This window comes from Homalodisca vitripennis, chromosome 4, assembly GCF_021130785.1.
Source record: "Homalodisca vitripennis isolate AUS2020 chromosome 4, UT_GWSS_2.1, whole genome shotgun sequence".
NCBI lineage: Eukaryota > Metazoa > Arthropoda > Insecta > Hemiptera > Cicadellidae > Homalodisca > Homalodisca vitripennis.
In genome coordinates, this window is record NC_060210.1 from 171309660 (window position 1) to 171319342 (window position 9683).

Sequence of the window (9683 nt, forward strand, 5' to 3'; positions counted from 1 at the left end):
AATGTGATTCAAAATGCTGAAATTAAAAGTTTTTATTACTGAAAAATAATTTTGTAATAAAAAAAAACATGAACATTTCTACAAAATTGTAAAATTACAATAGAATTTCAACAAATTTCTCGAACTTTATTACTACCATTATATTCTAAATTAAAGTTTGAGTAAGTATACCGTAAGTATAAGTAAAAGTTTGCTCAACTTTTACTGGGTATGAATCTCCAGAAATATTAATTAAATCGACTTAAACTGGGAAGTTCTTATTTATTTTAATTAAAAGAAAAATCTGACATTCACAATTCATTATAAAAAAGGCTAGAGACTAGCAATATCATAGAAACTGCTTCAAAACCTAAGCCTTCAGAAAATATGATACATCGTTTTATTTTTGTCATTTAAGTACAATTATGCGAGTGTCACTATTTACACTATTGTAAAACACTATATATGATCAAAATTTCACTAGCAAAGCACAACTGGTTTCAGATTTTTTATAGCGCAATGACTGACACTGACACTGAAACATATTTTTCAATTAGATGTTGATTGCTCAAAGGGAGTTCACTGTCCGATATCCTGATCGGCGTGTTCCCATTACACAAGTATTTACAAGACTGCATCAACGTTTGTTAGAACGTGTGTCTGTCCACAACAAGAGGAGTGAGTTGGGTTTGAACACAGAAGAACAAATATTGGACAGAGATTAGTATCAGGAATCTTGCAGGTGACATCGGTGTGAGTAAAAGTACAATTTTGAAAGTTGTACGGAAGAATAAATTCTATCCTTATCATTTTACAAAGTGCGCGGCCTTGAACAGAATGATTATGCTGTTAGACGAGACGTTTGTCGCTATTTATTAAAATTATGAAATTGAACAATATAATTTTTTTTAAACACCTTATAGACAGACGAAGCTCTTTTTACAAGACAAGGGTATTTAACTTTTAGGACAAGCACTTGTGGAATACTGAAAACTCTAAAGCTGCAAGAGAGCAATCATTTCAGAGAAGATTTAGTATTATTGTTTGGGCAAGTGTGATTTTTTGTGAGGTCCCAACTAACCTTGGGACCTCACATTTTTCATACAAGTTTAATTGGAGCTGTGTATCTTGACTTTTTGCAACACAATTTGCCTCAAATACTGGATATGTTCGACCCTATACACCTCCAAAATATTATTTATCAACAGGATGGCGCTCCTCCTTACTTTAGCCTACTATTGACGCCCGAAATTTGGTTAAATGCTAACTATCTAACTTGAATAGGCAGAAAAGGTCCTGGCCTGCAAGATCTTCTTATCTAAACGCGATGGAATATTTTGTGTGGGGATTCCTTAAATATGAGGTGTGTGCAACACCTGTAAATAACGAAGAGGAACTTTTGAATAGGATCCAAGTTACAGCACAGAAACTTAAGGAAAAGCTAAGCCATAAAGTGACTGTTGGAAAAAATGCGAAAGAGAGCCAGAGCCTGCATAAAAGAGAACGGAGGACATTTTGAAAATAAACTGACATGAAACTGGTATTTAGCTTTATTTCATAAAAAAATATGTCTGACATTAATTTGTATTATTAATATCGAATCAGGACATAAAAGCAGTTGTGTTTTGCTAGCGAAATTTTGATCATATCGTGTTTTAGGCTATTGAAACTCACATAACTGTACTTAAATTACAAAAAATAAACCAATGTTTCATATTTTCTGAACGCTTAGAGTTTGAAGCAGTTTGTATGACATTTGCTAGTCTCTAGAAATGTATAAAGAATATATATATATATATATATATATATATATATATATATATATATATAATATTTAATACAACCTCTAATATTAATATGTTATAAAATTAATTAATTTACAAAAAGGCAGCCAAGACAAGGAAACGAAATATTCTTTGAATTATAGAATATGACCTTCTGCTGTCAAAAATATTTCATATAGAATTTTTATTTGGATTTATTTCTGTAAATAATTGTCTTACAAAACTTCTTGATGGTGGTAGTGATATGCTAGGACATATTCAGTAGTACAGGTTGAAAATGTTATCGTTTATTTGCTTTTTGTTATAACATGAAGTTTGAGTTGAATCAATCTATCGTATTTTGAAAAGAAGTAGATCGTTCTCATATTAAAAATACTGGATATTAAAAATATGTAGACTTAATTTTGAAAATTGATAAATGTATTTGATCAAATAAAAAGTTGCTTTTACTACTATACTATCTTTGTAATTTCGCACTATGTTGTGGTGATAGGGTACATCACATAGGCTACCTGTATTAACTACCATATTTAATTGCTACTCTTAACCTTTATTGGCGATTTATTTTGTTTCTTTAAAGGAAATCAGATACTACTTTCAACATTTCCGCCGGAACACTCTCGGGTCTCCTTACGGCAATGCTCTGTCCGACGCGACGTGACGACCCGGGCTAGCTCCGCATCGGCTGGTCGACCACACACACTTTTATACATCGATGGTCGACTGGGATGTACGAGTATGTACATCTGAAGAGTATCTTGAAAGAAAATTTGTCTGGTGTTAGTTTGTGATAAACAATCCAGAAGTATTTCGTTTTGAAATATTCGAATTATTAGAAACAACAGGTAACATATTTTTAAATTTGAAGATGATCGTTAAACGTTACACAAGCAAATACTTTATTGGTAATTATGTAAAATTACTTACGCTTTCTTTTTATTTTGAAAAACAGAAAAAATGTTTTGGACTAAGTAAACAGTGGTGATTGTTATTTAAACTAATCCGGCTCGTAGGCAGCCAAAATGTGTGTAGTTTAATATCGCGAGGAATCAAGTGAATTACATAGACGAATTAAAGTTACAAAGTTACATATATAATCTAAAAGACTAGACTAAAGAAACAAAATTAGACTAGACTAAATTAAAACAATTTGTGGTTAAGAGAGGAGAATTATACAGCTGTTTGAGATTGATGAAGTTAAAGATGTTTATAATATGGTAAAGGACTACCAAATTTTCTGAACTAGTAGTCTTCATCTGCCACAGCACAGCACAAGAGTTTGGTTCACCTCTTTACGAAGGAATTCGTAAATTCATATAACATTGATTCACATAACATATATCGATGATTTTTCCTTTTGTAAAATAATATTAAGTCAAGTTCAACAGGATAGGTTTCTATAAACAATTAGTTCCTAAGAGTTAAAATTAGTTGCTATCAGAGATTAAAATTTAAGGCAGTTTTGAAATTACGATTGGGCAGTACATAACTGACCTCTTTTTCTTTCTTTAAAAATTACACATATGCATACATTTGTTTAATTTCTTACGAATGATTTATTTCTTGCCAACACTTGTTAAATCCAAAAATAATAGGATAAAGAATTTTTTTTAATGTTCAATTTAGATTTTTTAGAAGAATATTTATTTTTCTCAGCTAAAGATTTTCTACGGCGTTAATGAGGTACTCGTAGACTACTGATTTTGAGACCCAAGGTTGGCTTATAGTAGTGATATGAGGTATATTTACATTAGATATGTTTACTTTTCTTTGACGTGATACTCACGACGATTATCGGTAATACATTCCAATTAATTTACTTAACATACTTAATCATAAATTTTAAAATGTTAATTAAGGCGTCGTTATTGGTTGAATGTTAGCGAAGTACGATACCTAAAGAACGATCTGAATTCTAGACTTTAAATTGTACACAAAACTTCATGTCTATGTAGGCAGCATCACGTTCGATGATAGTGTGTGTCATTCAATGGGATTTAGCTGAGCCATAACGAACACTTTCGTATTGGTCTTATGCGTAACCATGATGCAAAACGAGAAAATATCAGAATAAATAAACTTGTAAAAAAACTCCGATACAAAGACGTTAACACGTGACATATTAAAACAAATGTAGCCTAACTCCCAGAAAGATATTTCAAGAAAGGTTTCATCTGTAGACTTTAAATTTAGCATGAAACTTCATTTCTACATAGATAAACATGAGTTAAATGATGATGCATGTCCATCCACGGGATTTGATTGAGCGCCAAGGAAGCTACAATAGGCTGGTACCATTTAACCTTTGCTGCCGGAGGATGTAGAAATTTACTGTCCGCATCACTTCTCTAGAATGATATATCTGCAGTATAAACTTACAATTTTCCAAGCAACCTCACTGAAGCCTATTGCACTATTGCGCGACGCGTGGCGTGGCGTACTCCTAATGGCGAAATATGGGATTTTTAATTATTAATTTTCAACTGAGATGTTAGCGTCTCAGTTGAATTATAAGAAAGGGCCCACTAATCGGTAAGAAGCTCTCCATATATGAATTAATTCTTCCTCTATACATGTGTGGAAGATTGGACTGAAAAGCTATGATCCGCTGTATATCGACCTAGCCTGGGTAGAAGATCAGGAGCCATAAGTAAACATTATTACATGTAGATATCTAAATCTCAGCGATGAGCATCTATTATTACTTTAATGTTTAAGATCAAATATGAGTTGGTGTAAATTATTAATTTTATAAAATAAATGCAAACCGTACATGAGAAACAAGTAGACAGAATAGTTGAAGATATCTAAACTAGGATGATGTTAAATTAACTCGTAATTACGAGTCAATAAGAATATAATTAATTGATCGGATGATGGCATTCTTTCCGTTGGTTTGTAAATTAGTTTAGACGATGTCGTCCAAGATGACTGATTTGTTTTGTAAGTCAGGTTCTTACCAAAGTCAGTGCAAGACCAAATTGACATGAGGGACATTTCTGTTACAGTACAGTACTTTATAGTGAATTAACTTCTCTCAAATGTTTGAATTTTACCATAAAAGCGTTAGAGATCTGTTAACTCGTGAACGAGTTCCAGGCATGCAGAGATGGGTGGGACCTCACAAATACTTGTGTTTGACACTTTACAGAATACATAGTCGTAACAAATACAATTATTCCTTGCTTAATTCTATTTCCATTTAGATTTTTTTATCGAGTTTTAAAAACTACTAACTACTAGAAAATCGATATCATAGGCTACTGCACGGATTACTTGCTAATCACCCACCTCCCAAACGTTTTAAGACAAAATTGATTATGAAAGCAATATATGGATGACTGTTGATGAGCAGGTGAAATGGAAAGTGAAATGTGGAGCCAAAACAACGCCCTGGCTCAGAATTCGCATCCGTGTGGATCGATTCCAACAGATACATCACTTTCTCTTGGCGCCACGGCGCGGCATGGCGCGGCACGGCGCGCACTCTGCACATCCGTCAGCTACCGGTGAGGCAAGGACCGAGTTAACATTCACATCTCGTGCGGTATGGGGATACTCATTATATTAAACGCTTAATACACGCTTAAGAATACATTAATAAAGATGCATACAAAAACTGTGGCAGGCTTGAGCACCCAATAGATTTTATACGGTCTTTTGATTATATTTGTATAACTTAAATGTCGGACTTTTATCATATTCGATCTATCATTTACATCTTTCACATTCACTTGCATATTTTAATATGACAATTTTTCCAGAAAGGTTTAGGTAAAACATATTAACGGAATAATAAATAAGTAAAAAATATTCCCGAAACCACAAGATGACAAGGGATAGAAATATTTCATGTTAAATCCTTGTTGGTGAGAAAATTTACACTCTTTGTTTTCCTTTAAGCTCCATTTTAATCACAAATACTTTAGATTACCGATTCACTGTATTTCACTTACGTTTCTGAGTTTCAGTTGGTGATGATTTCGGGACAGTCATATTATTACAGACTTTTCATCGAGTAATAGAATATTTTTATCCATGACAAACTTTATTGAGACCGCAGCAAATAGCATATTTGTCACCATCGAAAATCAAAAATTTTCGATGGTTTATTTTTTGGATTGGTGACATCCATAATGAGAAGCAATAACGTATAGTTTAAAATTTCAAGGAAGTTCTGAACAATGTTCTCTGGAACGACAATAAAAACGACATTTCTAAGAATATCCCTATGAAGTGTTCTTAATGTAAAATTATATTAATTGGTGTTCTTTGTGCGTACGACATCCATGAGATTTGAAGCCAAGAATAAATTTTGGAATGTCTTTCAAAATCAAAGTTGAAAGACTAATGTATTAATTTTAAAACAAGTAAAATGTATGTTATGGGGTGCAGTGCTGCAGTAAATAGGTTTACTGAGTACGGTATGTGTTCTTTGGTACGAGCAGATGTGTGGACACTGACGCACACACACACGCACACTATCTTGGTCGCACGATGATGCATATGTTATTTTTGAAAATTATAAGTAACATGTTTTAAACAACCAACTACTGAGTTAACAAACAACTGTAATATGCAATACAAATGATCCGTTTCTATTCTACTTACGACGGGACGGGACGTATAGCGTATCTGAAGACCGGAGGTATACCCTTGGATGAGTTGCAGTAATTGTTTCAGTCACATCAATATTAGAGAATTCGGTTTACCTATCCATATAAACGTGTTGCCTTATCTGATGTGAAGTTATCTCTAATATATTTCTTAATTAATAGATTATTGCTTGAAGGGTTTGAAACGAAATGTATAAATTAATATATCTAACAATATTGTATTTATAGATTATTAATTTCAGTAAGAACATTCTTCATCGTATTGTAGCATACAGAAACAGTATGCAGTTCAAGCATACATATTCTTTGGCTTTTTCCTGATATTTATATTATACCTGACAAGTAAGTAATTTTCATTAGAAGTACTAGTGTCCTGTAGGTTTAAAAATACAATTGTCATGTTTAAGCACTCTACTACTTTAACAATATTGTTTGGTAACAGTCATTGAAGTAACTTTATGAAACATCAGCGTAAAAAGGCAAACATCTCAAATCCTTGAATAGTATTAGCCACTGAGATCTGTGAAAGGATTTGAGGACGGTGCGGCAGGTGACAAATTTGTTGTTATCACTCTTAATAGAAATAATTGTGTACTTAATTTCCTGTCTCCACTCTGCTAGATTTTGGAAAGTCCAAATTAATATAACAAATATCTAATACAATAATGAAAAACGTTAAATCTATTGAATGGCTATACATTTGTTGTAAATCTAAATTACAATTATTGGAGCATTTTCTAAAGAAATTTTTTAAGGCCACTAGGGATTTTAATGTGGAAAATAATGTGTTTCGATTATTTAATTATTTTAAGGACATTAAAGTCAATTTTTTAAATAAGTATTCCATTGCAATGTCAAAGTACTATTTACAATATTTTTAGTTACCGCTATACAAGTAACAATAATCATATCTCTTGCACACATACACATACAATCTTAGCTACCTCCCTGTCCACAGTACTAGAAATGACTCGGCTTCCGTTCTATAAATTCTTAAAATATAGAATTTAAGAAACGTTCTGTTGTACTTGTAAAATAATTGCATGTTAACCCGCACCAAAATTAAAATTTATGGGTTTTATAAAATGTTTATAGATAAAAAATAGCAGATTCAAATAATAATGAAACCAAGTATTTACTAACCACACCGCATGACAAACCGATGAGATCTATGTGATTAGTGTAAGAAATAATTATAGGACTGTTATAATCCACATTGATTTAGCAAAAGACGACGCAATAGTGGACTATCGTTGAGGTATGAGAGAGCTTGTAATACCTGCGTCAGAAGTGCAGGATCTGCGAAACGCTGATAGAGTAGATTATTCCACTGTCGTATTTGACACTGATTTAGCAAAACAGGGCGCAATAGTAGGTTATCAGTTGATGTGGGAGGGAGCGATGTAGTGAACTTGTGATACCTGCGTCAGAAGTGCAGGTTCTGTGAAACGCTGATAGAGTAGATTATTCCACTGTCGTATTTGACATGATTTAGCAAAACAGGCGCGCAATAGTAGGTTATCAGTTGATGTGGGAGGGGAGCGTAGTGAACTTGTGATACCTGCGTCAGAAGTGCAGGTTCTGTGAAACGCTTGATAGAGTAGATATATTCCACTGTCGTATTTGACACTGATTTAGCAAAACAGGGCGCAATAGTAGGTTATCAGTTGATGTGGGAGGGAGCGTAGTGAACTTGTGATACCTGTGTCAGAAGTGCAGGTTCTGCGAAAAACGCTGATAGAGTAGATTATTCCACTGTCCGTATTTGACACTGATTTAGCAAAACAGGGCGCAATAGTAGGTTATCAGTTGATGTGGGAGGGAGCCGTAGTGAACTTGTGATACCTGCGTCAGAAGTGCAGGTTCTGCGAAACGCTGATAGAGTAGATTATTCCACTGTCGTATTTGACACTGATTTAGCAAAACAGGGCGCAATAGTAGGTTATCAGTTGATGTGGGAGGGAGCGTAGTGAAACTTGTGATACCTGTCGTCAGAAAGTGCAGGTTCTGCGAAACGCTGATAGAGTAGATTATTCCACTGTCGTATTTTGACACTGATTTAGCAAAACAGGGCGCAATAGTAGGTTATCAGTTGATGTGGGAGGGAGCGTAGTGAACTTGTGATACCTGCGTCAGAAGTGCAGGTTCTGTGAAACGCTGAGTAGAGTGATTATTCACTGTCGTATTTGACACTGATTTAGCAAAAACAGGGCGCAATAGTAGGTTATCAGTTGATGTGGGAGGGAGCGTAGTGAACTTGTGATACCTGTGTCAAAGTGCACGGTAGGCGAAACGCTGATAGAGTAGAAGTTTTTTGACAAACCACTGATTTAGCAAAAACAGGGCGCAATAGTAGGTTTATCAGTTGATGTGGGAGGGAGTAGTGAACTTGTGAACCTGAGTCAGAAGTGCAGGTTCTGCGAAACGCTGATAGAGTAGATTATTCCACTGTCGTATTTGACACTGATTTTAGCAAAACAGGGCGCAATAGTAGGTTATCAGTTGATGTGGGAGGAGTGAACTGTGATACCTGCGTCAGAAGTGCAGGTTCTGCGAAACGCTGATAGAGTAGATTATTCCACTGTCGTATTTGACACTGATTTAGCAAAACAGGGGCAATAGTAGGTTATCAGTTGATGTGGAGGGAGCGTAGTGAACTTGTGTTACCTGCGTCAGAAGTGCAGGTTCTGCGAAACGCTGATAGAGTAGATTATTCCACTGTCGTATTTGACACTGATTTAGCTAACAGGGCGCAATAGTAGGTTATCAGTTGATGTGGGAGGGAGCGTAGTGAACTTGTGATACCTGCGTCAGAAGTGCAGGTTCTGCGAAACGCTGAATAGAGTAGATTATTCCACTGTCGTATTTGACACTGATTTAGCAAAACAGGCGCAATAGTAGGTTATCAGTGTGATGTGGAGGGGAGCGTAGTGAACTTGTGATACCTGCGTCAGAAGTCAGAAGTGCAGTTTGAAACGCTGATAGAGTAGATTATTCCACTGTCGTATTTGACACTGATTTAGCAAAACAGGGCGCAATTCAGTTGATGTGGGAGGGGAGCGTAGTGAACTTGTGATACCTGCTCAGAAGTGCAGGTTCTGCGAAACGCTGATAGAGTAGATTATTCCACTGTCGTATTTGACACTGATTTAGCAAAACTAAGGGCGCAATAGTAGGTTATCAGTTGATGGGTGGGAGCGTAGTGAACTTGTGATACCGGCGTCAGAAGTGCAGAAACGCTGATAGAGTAGATTATTCCACTGTCGTATTTGACACTGATTTAGCAAAACAGGGGCGCTAGTAG